Here is a 16,345-nt window from a genome sequence, read left to right as displayed (position 1 = left end):
GATTGCACTGATAGGCCTCTCTCCCACTATACAGGGCTCTCAAATCTAGCAGGGGCTCCGTCTCCAAACTGCACTTTGTGGCTTTTAGATTGCGCTGGTGGACGTCTCTCCCACTGTGCAGGTCTCTCAAACTTAGCAGGGGCCTTGTCTCCGAACGGCACTGTGTGATGTTTAGATTGCACTGATAGGACTCTCACCAAATATACAGATCTCTCAAATAATCTAACTGCGCTTAGTTCAATACTCTACCAATCCCGGAAACCCACCACTACCTAACCCAACTAAATCCCATACCAGCAGACCGTTAACACCATAACCCCCCCACCGACAGTGAACCCTTAGGAAACATACCCTACCAACCGACAGAAAACAACACCGAGCCAGAGAACACCCCAGCGTATCCAGAGAAGGAAAACCGAGATCACTGCGACCGCACAGCACAGCATAAAGGACCAACCACCATACCACGCCTGCACCTAGACTGGAAAATGGCCCGTACCAGAAAAGGACAGCGAGAAAGAGAACAAGATCATGCAAGAAGAGACGCGAACACACAACACCGACAGAACCCACAAGAAACAGCCCCATTGGAAGAAAACACGCCTAAAACAGCCACAACAGGAATAAAATCAAAAAGAGAAAAATCCTTATACCTCACACCTTACCTCGCAACAACCACGGTACACCGACACCCCAACACGGAAACCCCGAAACATGCAAAGAAGTTCCTGATACACGTGGAAAATAGACGGGGCTCTCAACAAGAGAGTGGGAGGGCTTCGACCCCTTTACCCGTTACATTACAAGAGCAGAGGGGCAGCATCGATTTCCACTACATCCCGCACAATACGGCGAAGTACCAACAACCAGCAACGCCACCCCCCACCCAACAACCGGACCCAATGAAGAAACCACTGCTGATCTTTATCCGAGTAGCATCACAGCAGAAACACCAAGACTAATCAGCCCTGTTATCAACTTACTAGACTGCTTCAATGAAGAAGCAGCTGTCGCTGTTCTTCATCCTACCGACATCAATGCGGAAACTCCACGAACAGACAATTATAAACTCGAACAACAAATAACCTCAAAACAAAATCTCACCCAGAGAATCACTGTAATCTAATAAACGCAAGGTCAATGTCCAAACACTCAACGGAAATATACGACCTCCTGTCAGAAGGAGGCATAGGCATCCTATTTGTAACCGAAAATTGGCTAGACGACAACTACAAGATCACCCTCAACAACTGCCTGCCTGAAGACTTCAAATGCATCCAAACAAACATAAAATCCAAAAAAGGGGGGGCACTAGCGATCATCCACAAGGAACGACTGGCCATCAAAATGGAAGATCCACTAAACATCGACAAATGCGAATCCTTAATACTACGACTTTCAGTAAACCCCAAAACCAACCTGAAATTCATACTGATATACAGACCACCAACCTACGATGCGACTTTCGTAGATGCTTTCACAGAAGCAATCACTACCCTAGCCATCAAGTACAATCATCTGCTCATCCTTGGAGATTTCAACATCTGGTTCGACGAAGAAACCACAACCACACAAAAATCCTTAACCGCCCATCTAGCAGCCATGAACCTACAACAAATAGTCAAAGGAGCAACCCACTCAGCAGGGCACACACTTGACGCAATCTTCGCCAACAAGGATCTCATCACCACAGCACCCCCAATTCAAATACTTTGGAGCGACCACCTCATTATTTCGTTCATAATCACAACGGCTGCTCTGACAAAAAAGCAACAAGAAAAGCAACCCATCAGGATGAATAGAAATTGGAGAAACATAAAAAACTCCAATCTAACCGAGCTCCTAGAACTCAGCAAACCACAAGCATCAACCATGGAAGAAGCAGACCTAGACAAAAAAGTTGCCCTACTTCATACCTGGATCGCAACAACCCTTGACGATACCGCCAAAGAAAAGCCCTTCACCCCATCACGCAAGAAAACTACAGCAAAATGGTTCACCCCACTACTCAATGCCATGAAAAGGAAAAACCGAAAACTAGAATCTGAATGGAGGAACAACAACAACACCGCAAACAAATTGAAATACCTACAACAGATCCGCGCATATAAAAAGGAAATACAAAAAGCGAAGAGGAAACATTACAACAACTGAATCTTCAGAGCACCAAACGCTCAAAAAGAACTACTCAAAATCATAAACGAAATAAAAAACCCACCGGCCTGCAACAACACGCCAATCCCATCGACAAAACTTTGCGAGGACCTCGGAGACCACTTCAAAAACAAAATAACCTCCATCCAACACACCATACAAAACAGACCAAGCGTTCACAGCTCAAACCCCACCAACACTGACGAGGAACACGCAAACAAGCTACGAAACATCCCAGAAATATCAGTTGAGGCTTTTGTCAAACTGGTAAACCAAAGCAACAAATCGGGCTCTCCTGAAGACCCTTGCCCCCCGGACATATACAAAACAATTCTCAAACAAGGAACCCCCATGGAACACCGCAGGAACCTCCTCAACCTCTCACACACTTCAACAGAATACCTACAGACAAGAAGACATTACCCATGAAAAATACTTGTTTTCAGAGTATTCCTAAAAGCAAGGTGATATCTAAGCAGGCAAAGCTAGGGAGGCAAGGCGTTTCATAAGTTTGACGCCTGCACAGAAACAGAACGTGCACCACCACTTTTGATATCTGAATTTGGAAAGTGTCAATAGACGGGCAGAGGCCGATCTAAGCTGACAGTTGGGCGTATACGGCCTCAGTTGGGCGGTATTCCAGTGGTAAATCAGCCAGAATACCACATAACAGATTTACTGTTACTGCCATTTGGTCTGGCTGAATTACTGCCGGATTACATGTGGTGGTGGCGGTGCAAGTCCCTATTTTTTTACAGTCCATAAGACTCTCTGGGGCTTTTTGGCAGTATTACCACAGCTGTAATTCCGCTGTTGTAATTCCGCTGATTTTTCAGCAGAGAGTTGGGTGATTTCACTCCAGGACCATATCCATGACGTGGAAAACCCACATTTGGCCCTCGTGACCCCCACCCGACTCACAGCCGTGAATAAAAAAAAACTTTGTAAAAGAGCATCTGCAGCGCCATATTTGTGTCTCAGAGTCGGCTATGTGCCAACACATACAGTCTTTGTGTAGTGTGTCAGTGCACCTGTTGTGTGTGTGTTTTTCTGCCATGTGGTGTGTGTATGGGTAGCATTTCTGTAGTCTGTGTTCACCTATTGTGTGTGTTGTTCTGCTGCGGAGTGTGTGTGTGCAACTTCTCTTGTATCACACACGTCAGGCACTTTTGTTGGCCTCACTGTGCGTGACACTCTGTTTATGTAGACTGGGTGTGGCGCATGTGGGTGTTTCAATTGAGCGTGTGTGTGTTTCTTTACTGTCTCTACAGCTTCCATGTCTATGTCTGCGTGGTGCACACAATGTCTATGTGTGTCTGTTGTGTGTATTTATTTTCAGTCGTCACGATGTACCTTCAAATGTCAGGCAATAGGCACTCGCCACCAGGACACATTGGGGGCCTGGACTAATGAAAGCGGCTAGGAAGAAGCTGCAAAGGTCACTGGCCATTACTGCGCCAGAACCTGACAAAGTCTCACCGACACAGGTAAGAGAATTATATGTACTTTATTGCTCGACCCCACAGGCCTCCAGCTTCAGCTTCCTCTACTTAACCGCCACTGTGGAATGTTTACTGCTGAACATGCATCAACATTCCACAGGTGCCCATGCACGAGCCCGTGCATATTACAACATATCCTCTTCCCTTGTATAACAAAACTGTTAACAGCCTGTAACAGGATAAACTAGAAACAAATTGAACAATGGAAACATGAACAAAATATTATGTGACTATCACCAATACAAATTACATTTCATAGATATAGAAAGATTGACCACATGGGTGTGATGCACCGTAGAATGTAAATTTCACGTTTAACAAATGTAATCTCTAAACCTTATAGGGGGACCACACCTCCTGGCCAGCCGACCCCCCTTCTAGTCCTACATCAGGTTGCCGATCAGAAGCATTTTGACACTCCACATTCACTTCTGCATCAAAAGGACCTGGAAGTGGGACAACCTCTTCCTGTTCAAACCTGATCACTTGTGAATCCACAGGATCATAATCCAGCACTGTATCCTGATATTCCGGATCAGCCTCCTCACTCGCACTCTCCACGCATTTGCGTCCATCCACCACCACCCGTCTCTTACTCCAGACAGAGCCATCCTCCAATTGCACATGGCCTTTACCAACCTTAACAACTCTCCTTGAGGGCAAAAACTTGCTGTAGCCTTTGTGAACCATCCTGGGATTTCTTATGTACACCTCATCCCCAGGCTTAATGTTCAACTCCTTTCTAAAGTTTTGTGAAGACACTGTGGCCTCCTGGCGTGCCAAAATGCTGCGATGAATAGCCTGCAAATCCATATTACAGGGCCCTCCACCACCCATAGCCAAGGTTCTCAACATTGTACCTGCTTTCCTACCCCTCATGAGTTCAAATGGAGATCTGCCCGTAACCGTGGCAGGTGTTCTTCGATATGCAGCCAGATATTGTGTCACCACTTCCTGCCAATCCAAACCATTATCCAAAGCCAATTGTATGACTGACTTAATCGTACCATTGGCCCTCTCAACTAATCCATTTGCCGAAGGATTATAAAGAGCTGTCCTATAATGGGAAATGGCATGCTGTTCCAAAAATTCTCTCATCGCTCTGGAGGTGAACTGCACCCCATTATCAGTAACTAAACTTGCAGGTAACCCCTCATGATCAAATACTTTCCTCAAGAAGGCAATAACAGAATTGGTTGTGACACAGGAACACGCCGCCACCTCAATCCACCTGGACGTATAGTCCACCAACACCAACATATATCTGGACTCAGGCTCTAAACACTCAAACGGACCCATGATGTCCAAAGCCAATTTCGACCATACTTGCTCTAGAACTTCTACAGGATGTACAGGTTGTGGATGCTGTACCTTGCTCTTATCGCTGACAGAACATGCCTGACAATCTTTCACCACTTGTTCCACATCTTTGTCCATAGACGGCCACCAGTACTCCTCTCTCAGTCTCCTCTTAGTCAAAGATCGACCCAAATGACCAGCATGTGCCAATTCCACCATTCCACCTCTCAGACTTACAGGGGGTATCAACCTACTTCCCCTAGACATACCCCAAGGACCCTCAGCTAATTCATGGAGAACTTGGGTATAAGCTTTCCCTTCCGGCTTATCCTTTACCGTGTGCCAACCTTTCACTAGACCTTCCCTAATCCATTTTAACTCAAGATCAGCCTCAGACTCCAAATCCCACAACGACTTCTCCACAGCAGAAGCCACCAAAGCAACCTGACACTCCTGCAAGTCATCCTCTTTCACCAATCCTACCTGACTGTCCACCTCCACAACTGGCAAACGGGACAAACAGTCTGCCACCACATTAAACTTCCCCGGAAAATACTGCAAAGAAAAATTGTAATCCTGTAGCTGTACTGACCACTTTGCTATCCTCGGGGATACCGCCATGACTCCCTTGGTAGAAAACACTTGCACCAACGGTTTATGGTCCGTCCTGACAATATAGGGTATGCCCCACAAGAATGTCCTGAAGTGTTTAGAAGCCCATAACACTGCCAAAGTCTCTCTCTCAATTACCGAGTACCTGGTTTCCACATCTCTCAAGGTCCTTGAGGCGAAGGCCACTGGCATCCATTCACCATTTTTCCATTGTTCTAGCACTGCCCCCAGACCCACCTCACTTGCATCCACAGTCATAGCAGTTTTATTTTTCGGGTCAAATGACTTCTGGCAAGGAGCATTCTCCGCATCCCTCTTGACCGACTCAAATTCTGCCGCACACTCCTCAGACCATGCAAATCTTACGCACGTCCTCATAAGAGCCCTCATGGCCACCATTTTTTCAGCATAATTGGATACAAATTTAACGTAGTACTCCGCAAGGCCCAGAAAGGCCTTAACTGATCCTTATTGACCGGAGCTGGTCTATCCCTCAACACTTGTACCAACTCCCCTTTGGGACTCACACCTCGTGAACTGAATGTATGTCCCAAATATGTGACCTCCTCCACTCCCACCTGACACTTGATTAACTTTACAGTCAAACCTCTCTCCTTAAGAATCTGCATGACCCTCCTTACCCTGACATCATGTTCCTCCTTGCTGCTGCCCCAGACCAGAATGTCATATTGAAAATAGCTGACTCCCAACACCCCTCCAAACATCTGCTGCATCAACCTCTGGAACACAGCCGAAGCCGAAGCAAGGCCAAAAGGCATGCGACAAAATCTGTATGCCCCAAACAGAGTCACAAATGAAGTGCAGATCAATTTGATGATACACCGTCGACAGATCAAAAGTTGAAAAATATCTAGCATCCCCCAATGTCAACAACAACTCATTAATATTTGGCAAGGGATGCCGATCCACCCATATGCTGGAATTTAGCTCCCGGAGATCTACACACATTCTGATGCTCCCGTCGCCCTTCTTAACTAACACCACGGGAAACAACCATTCTGAGGACTCAATAGGCTCAATTATCGCTGCTGACTGCAACTTAGTCAATTCCGCTTTGAATGCCTCCCTCGCCGCTACTGGCACTCCCCTCACTTTATGTACTTTAGGGACTGCACCCTTCTTCAACACAATGCGATGTGTAAAACCCCTAAGCTTACCAAGGGTGTCTGAAAATACTTCAGGAAACTCACTCATGAGCACTGTAGGAGTAACCCCTATGTCATTCTGTCCCGCTCCCTCCATGACACTAAGAACCGGTTCCTTCTCACCTGGATGTATTTGTATTTTTAGTGCAGCCTGCTCATCCCAACCCAACACCCTCGTGCCCTTTGAAGCCACATACAATTTACCCAAAGTTTGCCTCCCTTTGAAGGAGAAATTCGACCAATTGTAACCAAGCAGGTCGATGGGACTCTTCCCATAAGCATATGGTCTGATGTCCGGAGTCAACAAAGTAGAAATGTTTTTACCCAAAACCTCTTGATACACTTCCGGAGACACCAGAGTATAAGCTGACCCAGAATCCACAAGCGTATCCACAGGTTGCTGGTCCACCAATACCAACACCCATGGACCCTTCCGCCCACTTCCCTCCACATGTAATATGACACTTTGATTAGAGCCACCTCCTGATGCCCCTTCTAGCAATATGGTAGAGTCCTCTGTAGCCACACTAGCGACCATCTGCCCCTTACACATGCGTGCAAAGTGGCCCAAACGCTTACATTTCCTGCATTCAACATTGCAAGCAGGACAGGATTTCGAATCAGCAGTGTGACTCTACCAGCCACAATTTTTGCACGCCTCCTTGCACTTAGATGCTCTATTCCCTTGTACCACAGCTTTATCCAAACCTTTCTTGTTCCTTGACACTACGGCATGCGCCATCTCCCTATTACCATCCCTTTCAGTAACAATTTGTACGCTCGCCTTAGAAGCTTCAAATGCTCTGGCAATTTCCAACACCTTATCAAGTGAAGGATCGCTTTCAATCCACAATCTCTCCCTGATTTTTTGATTAGATGTCTTCATCATAATCTGATCCCTTATGTGTTCCTCTCCATTACCAGGGAACCCGCATGTAGCCATGAGTGCATGTAGTGCTGTGACGTATGAATCTATGCTTTCCGTGGAACCTTGCGCCCTAGAGAAAAACTTATACCGCTCTAAAACCACATTAACTCTTTTACCAAAATGAATTTGCAATTTCCTCAAAGCAGTCTCATAGGTACTTATAACCATTTCTCCCTCACCTCCCCCTTGAACCATTACATTCTCTCCAGGCAAGTGGCGAAAAACCCTCAACCCCTCAGTACCAATACAATTCAACAACGCAGCCTCCTTTTCATCATCGTTGAACTTCGCCCCACCTGCAGCCCTCAAATAGACTTTAAAAGCGTCTACCCATTGCTCCCAAGGAGCAACAGGCTCTCCAGAGTTTGGCAAAAAGGCAGGCGGAGGCCTGGCAGCCGTATGCCACATGGCTGTATAGAATGCCTTGTTCCTTAGGCCCCCAACCGGAATTTGCCCACCACTGTGCAAGTCTCATTGCTCCTTGCTCCCTTGAGATGATGGATGTCCCCCACTGTCAGCTTGTACACGTGCACCCACACGTAAATGCAGTACAACCGGTGAATTGGCACTGGGTGAGTCACAACAAACCAACCGATGTAAAAGCAGACTGATGTCTTCCACTGTCACCTTGTACCCGTGCACCCACACGTAAATGCAGTACAACCAGGAGCTGGCACTGGGTGAGTCACAACCTACTGGTAAAAAATCAACTTGCAGTGATCCCAGCCCAAACCAGATGCATCAAACTCCACTTGTCAGGGCTCCACCAAAGTTGTGTGCCCAATCTTACCACCAACGACCCTTTGGATTGCAGATAATGGATGTCTTGTGGCCACTCAGACTCCCAGGTGTCCCTGGACCGTATTTGAATGAGGCTCCTGCCTTGCCTTCCCCCAACCACCGAGCAGCATCAGTCAGTTCCTGCGTTAATATCCACAGAATACTGTGCCTCTTCTGATAAGCCCAACAGCAGTGGTCAGCTGACTTCTGAGCCGCGCAGCGCCACCGCCGCCCCTCCTCCCTCCGACAGGCAGCAAGCGGTGAGCGGCTTGGTGCGTAGACGCTGCCGGGGGCGGAGCTACCAGCTGGCGCTCAGCGCCCTACAGGCCTCCGTACTCCATAGTGGCTGCACCACCACCAAGGCCCCGACTGGACCCCGAGTAGCCGGATGGTGGGTGGTGCCTACCCACCACAAACAACGGAGCCCCCCTGCAATCTCCACAGCGCTTGAAGCAGGGGAAGGCCAGCAGCCAGCAGCGCGAATCCGCTGGTGCCCTGCGCCCTGACAGCTGTCCCCATGGATCGGCGTGCCCTCCTTCATTGCCCCGACTGGGCTCTTGGGCAGCCAGTCACCGTGGGGAACCGCACGCCTGCCGGCAGGGCCCGGCTGTGGCCACCGATGCCCCTAGCGATGAAGGGGTGGGCGGCAGGCGGCTCCCAGGGTATCAATTGCAGGCTGATCCACGTCCTCTCCTATGGCAGCGCCGGAGGTGGGCAGGCGGCAGAGGACAACCAGCCAGCGCACATGTGGAACGGGGTCAAGCAAAATCCTCGTCGCCACTGACAAAGTCTCACCGACACAGGTAAGAGAATTATATGTACTTTATTTCTCGACTCCATAGGCCTCCAGCTTCAGCTTCCTCCACTTAACAGCCACTGTGGAATGTTGACTGCTGAACATGCATCAGCTTGTTTCTCCTGCAAAATAACACAGTTTAAAGGGGCTTTCCCCCGCCCGCTCTTCAAGTGGCATTCACCTTGCCTTGTGTGCTACTCCGAGGAAGCCCCTTCCATCCTTTCCCGCCCACGGCGGTCAATAGAAGCTGTGACCCTTGCACAGAGCCGCCGTGCCCTCCTTCCGGCCACGCTGGTCCCGTCAGCCTCTGCGCCTGGCAGCCGATAGATTCTGGCCGCTTCACATTCTGAACGTTACAAATCGGAAGCTGACAGACCCTTCCAGTCCCCGGAGAACTGAGAGGGACTGATAAAGAGAGCAGGAGGGAATGAGTGCCGGCAAAGTCACTCCCCGCCTCGGTGCTCTCCCAGGGCGCTCTCGTCGCGGCGGCTCACGAAGGGGGCTCGATTCGCTCCGTGCTCTGCACTGTCTGCCGCCTTGCCTTGGTGATGGAGCCTGGCAGACCACTGTGTCGTACCCTGGGCACACACGCATGCGATGACACTGCATCCGCCTTCCTTGTGGCTTCCAAGGTTCCTTCTGACGTGGCCTGCATGATTATGCTAATATGTTGCTGGAGTTGCAACCGGAAGGCAGACTCTTTTGAAGAAGCAGCTTCAGCGATGGTGGACAAGTCATCGCTGAGCCACCAAGGTCAGAACCTCAGCCTCCCCACCACTTGGGAAGTGAGGCCAATGGCCTAACCATCATTGTACATGCCTGACCTCTTCCTACTGATTCCCCGCCCCTTTCCCATATCAACCATCTGACCATCCATGTCCTAGCCTTCGCACCTCTGCAGTTAACTCTCCCATCAGTCTTTGATAGGGTTCCTTTTTATTACAAGAATGGACAGCCATCACTTCTGTGGACCCTCAGTCTCATGTGAACCGTCTGTGTTTTCTCCCTTAAAATCTGAAGCCATTTTTTTTTTCTGTCTCTTTGTGTCTGTGCTCTCACTCCCATCTCACAGAAAGTGACTCCCAGTCAGTTTCATGGTTTTTACCACGAAGTCAGGGACGCCATTTCACCAAAAGGCCTGGGGTAGCGGAAGTGACATCACACGACCCTTACCCTCTGATGACATCACTGGAATTGATGTCACTTGACCCCATCCCGAAATGACATCACGGGAAGCGATGGAACACAACCTTTCACCCCTTGACAAAACAGGAAGTGGCATCACATAGCATCGTGGCCAAGAACACTTGAAAAATATGGTTACAATATCACTGTAATGTGATATAAATTTGGTATCCTGTCATTGCGTCGAATATAAAGCATTGAATACCAAAAGCATCGAAAAAAATGCATTAAAAAAAGCATTGAATGCATTTTTTTTCAAAGGTAAAGTTTTTATTTGAATTATAATGGGTTTTAAGGGGTAAAAAATGGGTTGGGAGACACCTCATTAAAAAAATGAAAAGAAAATGCATTTGATGTTTTTTTTCGTTGCTAAGGCATTCGATGCTTTGGCATTCGATGCACTCACTATAACCCATAAATTTCATTCAAGAATGGATCATCATATGTATTGTTAATATCAGTGTGTATAGGCCCATATCACTAAGTGACTGTGACTACAAGCAGATGTCAAAGGCCAAATGAAAATGTTGTGTTATTATATAGCGCTTATGCTTAATCGCTTTATACTGCAACATATACATACAATATCACCCAATCTGTTTTGGTACTCATTTATTAACCACAGAAGCATGAAAGGCTGAGTTGGCCGTTGTGGGATTCGAACCTGCAACCTGCAGATCACGCAAGTGCTCAACCCACTGATCTATTTTACCAGCTATAGCTATCTTACCTGCTATAGTAAAATGAGCAATTACATGTCTGAATGTTCTCAAAGTTAGAAAGCAAATTACACTCTGTAGTGGATATCATTAAACTGGTAAGTGAGATTTAACAGCAGGCCAGTACATCTGCAGGTCTGGTCATGAGTTGGCCACATGTCAAGCCTGAGTGCACCTACTTTTCAGGCTTCAGAGGTTGGCAAAATACATACCATTGGGAGGGTTCATAACTGTGTATTAAAGAATTTAAAGTAGTGCAGGGAAAGCAGCGCACTCACACGGCATCACTTACTCTGGGCACTGTTACCTCATACATGCAAACAAACATTCTGGACAGCATGCCAAGGAGATAGGAAAGATAGACACATTACCACAAAACATTAATTGGGGCAAAGGGAATTCAAAGGCTCCTTTGTGCTATGGTCAAAAATGTCTACACTGTACAAAAGTGTTTAGCCACAAGGATTGTGTCAAGTGACCAAAGCCACTGAGATGGAATGTCTTGTGATGATCATAACAGAGACAGCGGCAGAAAAAAACATGCTATAACTGCAACTCGTGAAAAGCAAAATACATAGTCCGAAATGGATGCTTATTCTACTCTAGATGCTTTTTGGAAGTTTGTGTCTGAATTATGAATTTGAGGTGTTAAAGAACAAACTAAATCAGTGACTCACCCCCCGAAATAAACCTTTAATGAGTCTTGCAATTATTGTATATAATTCCTGAAACACAAATTATTTGTTATTCATAGTCTTTCTTATTTGTGGGTCACTGGTCAAAGTGCTCCACTTGTGGAACCCCTCTCTTTTTAAAGAGGCCTGAGCAAGAATGTCGTCCAGTCCAGTAACAAAGACCCACATGGTGCTGTCACAGCCCTGGACTTTCAATTTAAAAACATTTTTTTAGGGTAAGCAGGTGAGACCACAGGGGTAGCAAGTAGGACCTCAGGGGTCGCAGGTGCGATCCGTGGCGACCCCCAAGTAATGTCCCTGCACCAAGTAAACTGACACTCCAAGAGGCGGTGAGTGGAAGCAGCATGTAGCATGTGTAGACAGACGCTCATTGGTCTGTGTGTGTGTGTGTGTGTGTGTGTGGTGTGTGCGTGTGTGTGTGTGTGTGTGTGCGCGTGTGCGTGTGCGTGTGTGTGTGTGTGTGTGCGTGTGCGTGTGTGTGTGTGTGTGTGCGTGTGCGTGTGTGTGTGTGTGTGCGTGTGTGTGTGTGTGCGTGTGTGCGTGTGTGTGTGCGTGCGTGTGTGTGTGTGTGTGTGTGTGTGTGAGAGTGCCTTTGTGGTGTGTGTGTGTGTGTGTGGTTGGAAGAATGATTCCATCCATACCCACCCTTTGGTGGCATTAGAGGGGCGTATTTGGGGCTCTGCTTGCCTGGAGAGGGCATTGTAGCTCAGTCCTCTTATAGCTGCCTCCTCTTGGCCAATCAAGAGTCCAGCTCCACGTACAGGACAGTTTTCTGGGCTAGAGGACAAGCACCTTTTTGGCTCCAGCCCCGGGGCCCCTGACCAATGGCTCACAAATGCTGTTCTATGCCCGATGGGAAAAATACCTAGGAGGCCACAGCGGGCACAGCCCCTATGCCCCGGTAAAGTGAGTTCGGGGAATTATCTCATTGCATGGGGGCCTGGGTTTTCATAGCTCAGGGAGTTTCATCCTTCGAACAAGTGAATCACTCCCAAACGACCTCACACTTCGGGAAGGCGGTGGAATTCCCTGGGAGCCCTTCATCCCTTTCTTTTCTCCCCCTTACCTGGTATTTCCTGATCCTTGCTGACCTTATGGTACAATGTATCTATTGGGGAGTGGATAGACAGTGAACATCGAAGCTGTCTGAAGGGGCCGGTGAGGGAAGGCTTTGATGAGTTCCCATTTCTACTTTGAACTTTGCCCCAGTTGAAGTGCTTTAGCTCAACCCATGGCTGCTTCCAGCAAGGACAACGCGTAAGATGGGACTGGAAGAGCCCATGATTAGCAGTGGTTGAAAGTACATCAATAACAAACCTTACACTTCTACATTACACGCAGCACATGCACAACCCTCAAAATCACATCACCATGAACATATAAATCACCTTCAACGTCCACGTGGCCTTCAACATCCATATAACTCTCACCGTTCACTCGCCCTCACCATCCACATCGCCCACCATTAAAGCATACCATTTAATTTCTAAACCTCCATTCGCAAATTCCCTCAAAGTCCACATTGCCCTCAACATCCACATCATCCTAAAAATCAATATCACCCTTCACTTCCCCATTCTCTGTCATGTCCACACTCTCCTCTACATAAACATGACCCTCACCATCACATCAACCTCCATATTGGCATTCTTCTCCATTTTCACATTCCACAACACCCTCAAAATTCAAATTACCTGCAACATTCACATCACCACATGCTTCCCTGGTGATCTCAATATCCACATCACCTTCAACAGCAACAGGGTCCTTTACATCCACATCATCATGCACTTCAACATCCCTGTCACTCTCAACATCCACACCCCATCCACATAAACAACTTCCTCAAATCACACTCTAGATCCACATCACTGTCGACACCCAATCACCCCCAACATCTACATCACCATTAAAATCCATATTATTGCATTACCCCTACATTTTCAGAATAGTTTTAGCAACCATATTGCCTTCCATTCTAGCACCCAGCTTCCTTTCCAGCCTCCACACATATCCAACTCAACCTCCAAATCACCACAAGCATCTGTATCACCCTTCGCTTCCACATGCACCTACATGTCTATATTCCCTTCCACATGCATATCACCATCAACATGCACATTACCCTCAATCATCCACATCACCTGACCTCAGTGCTAGGACTACTCACATCACTCCACATGATTGCAATATGGTATTGTTACGGTTAGGAGATGGGGAGGGTCTATGGGTACTTAAAGCCCCCACCTAACACCACCAATTAGATGGTCACATAGCACCTGAACAAACCTGAACAGGTGGGAAATGTGGATGGTCTATAGGTACTAAAACCACCCGGCCAGGGCCTGCCACTTCATCTACCCCACAAACCTAGACCATGGAGGTGGGTGGGACTTAGTATTACATGTTTTCACCCCTTTGCCTTTTCTGTTGCAAAGCTCAATGGTTATGAAATGATATGATAAGTCATTTATAATGTGCCTGTACACACGTGTTTCTATGCACAAGACAAGGGAGGGAAGACAGAGGGAGGACAAGACAAACAATCTTATTAGGCCTTGTGTCATTCAGATTGTGCAAGTATGAGAACTTTATGACCTACATACAGGAGATTGTCTCTGGGGACCTAGGAGTGGTTCATTAAGGTAGGCTTAGCATCCACCAATCCTTGTGATCCATTTGGCTTTAAAAGAGGGATAAGAACCTCTTTTCGGCAGACCATCAAACAACTTCTCAAGGAGTAGCAAGAAGAAATCAGCATTGGACTCTGGTTGAAGGCACAGTCTGCCTTACATATTCTGCCAGTAAAGGAAGGCCAGGACCTCCAAGAGGGAAGCAGGATCACTCCCGTAAACATCTCCCATGGAACAGAGGGGGATACTGAATGCAGAAGACTCCAGCAGCTTGAGAACCAGTACCCAGCCAGCAAACAGCATGCCCTGCTAGGCTCTGCAGTAAGCTTCCTAGGTGTGAAGTTCCAGAGAGTCTCTGAACCAAACCAAGGACAAAGCAGGTGCCTGCAACACTCTACCAGCTTTTGAACGACTGACTTAAAGGACAACACAAGCCCAGTGAATAAGCTAGGAGGAGTACATCGACAAGCACCTACCCACTCCAACATGAAGGACATTTTTGAGCCAGTCGAGCCCCTCGAGCTGCAACCGACTCTACAGCTGACTGTTGTTACGCCGCAGTCGCTAACGCCATCTGAGACAATCCTCGACTAGTGCTTCAGACCTGTCGAACAGCACTGAGACAACGATTCCTGACCTCAACCTGTTGTGAAGGCCAGCTTGCACCCGTCTGTCCAGCTCCGCTGCCTGACGCCTGATACCACAGCTCTCTCCCATCTTGAACTCTGTCGCAGAAGCTGCAAAGCGCCCTGAAACCGACTCGACCCGGTTGAGCACCAAGAACTTCTACAAGCACAAGGTACATTATTGTTCTGTACCCCTGGTCCTTCTCCAAAGGCCCCTGGTGACATTTTATGATCCATTGCTCCCTTTGTGTTGAAATCAAGTATCCTTGAACTATTGCGCTTATTTACTTTACCGACTACCCTCCTGTCAGTATCCAGAGTGCATCCCTTTTCCTTCTTTGAAACTGTTTGTCCGTTGCATTCCTTAACAGGGTGGGTTGTATTTCGTAATGTGCTAGAACTGTCTGTTGTGATAATAATAAAGTAAATATTTGTATACAACCTTGACTGGAGATTCCCTTTTATCGTTGTAATAATTGTATTTTTGCTGTGTTGCAACTAAGCAACGATCCACAACCCTGCAGAGATAAGCCTGCTGTTCCGTCCATGTTACCAAAATTTGAAAAGGAGGTCTTATAATTCACTTGTATTCCAATCTGTTTGGGTCCCTTCTGGTGTACTAGTGGTATGGGGCTGGTTGATGGTTTAGAAACCCATGTTCACCCATGGACCACTGATGACCCCGAAGTTGACTTGTCACAATAGCCTTCTGTTTAAGACAATGTTCCCTACTTTAGCAATAACCTCTGAGGCTTTACCGCTTAGTAACAGCCAAGTGCTGATACTGGGCAGGAATGCCTTTCCTGCAAAGTGGGTCTCAGCTACGAGTATCCTGGGAACACTCAAGGTAAGGTGGTGTCTTGCGCTACTAATTGTATGATGGGAAAAGACAGAGTGTATTATGACCCGTTGTCATTGCGCATGTCGAAAGACCAATCCTGTGCACGAATTAAGTGTGCTCCGAGCAGCGGCCATGTTGGGGAATGTGGCCAGATTACATTACTTCATAGTGGACAGATGGTAGTGTGCAGGAGTGGACTGGGAACCAAAATAGGTTCTGGAAATAATGTTCAAAGTGGCGCAATATGACACATTTTCGGTATTACCCCAAATTGGTCATTTCAAATTGAGCGAATTCGGCCAGTACCATTTGGTCATTTTGAAACAACCAATTTGGGTAATCACTACCAAACATGAGGAGTGGGGGTTGCAAGGGTTTCCCCCGCTCCCCATTTTTGGTAGTGATTACC

Source organism: Ambystoma mexicanum, chromosome 9 (genome assembly GCF_040938575.1).
Source record: "Ambystoma mexicanum isolate Mex_15411 chromosome 9, UKY_AmexF1_1, whole genome shotgun sequence".
In the NCBI taxonomy this organism is placed as follows: Eukaryota; Metazoa; Chordata; class Amphibia; order Caudata; family Ambystomatidae; genus Ambystoma; species Ambystoma mexicanum.
Note: the sequence above shows the minus strand (reverse complement) of the source record.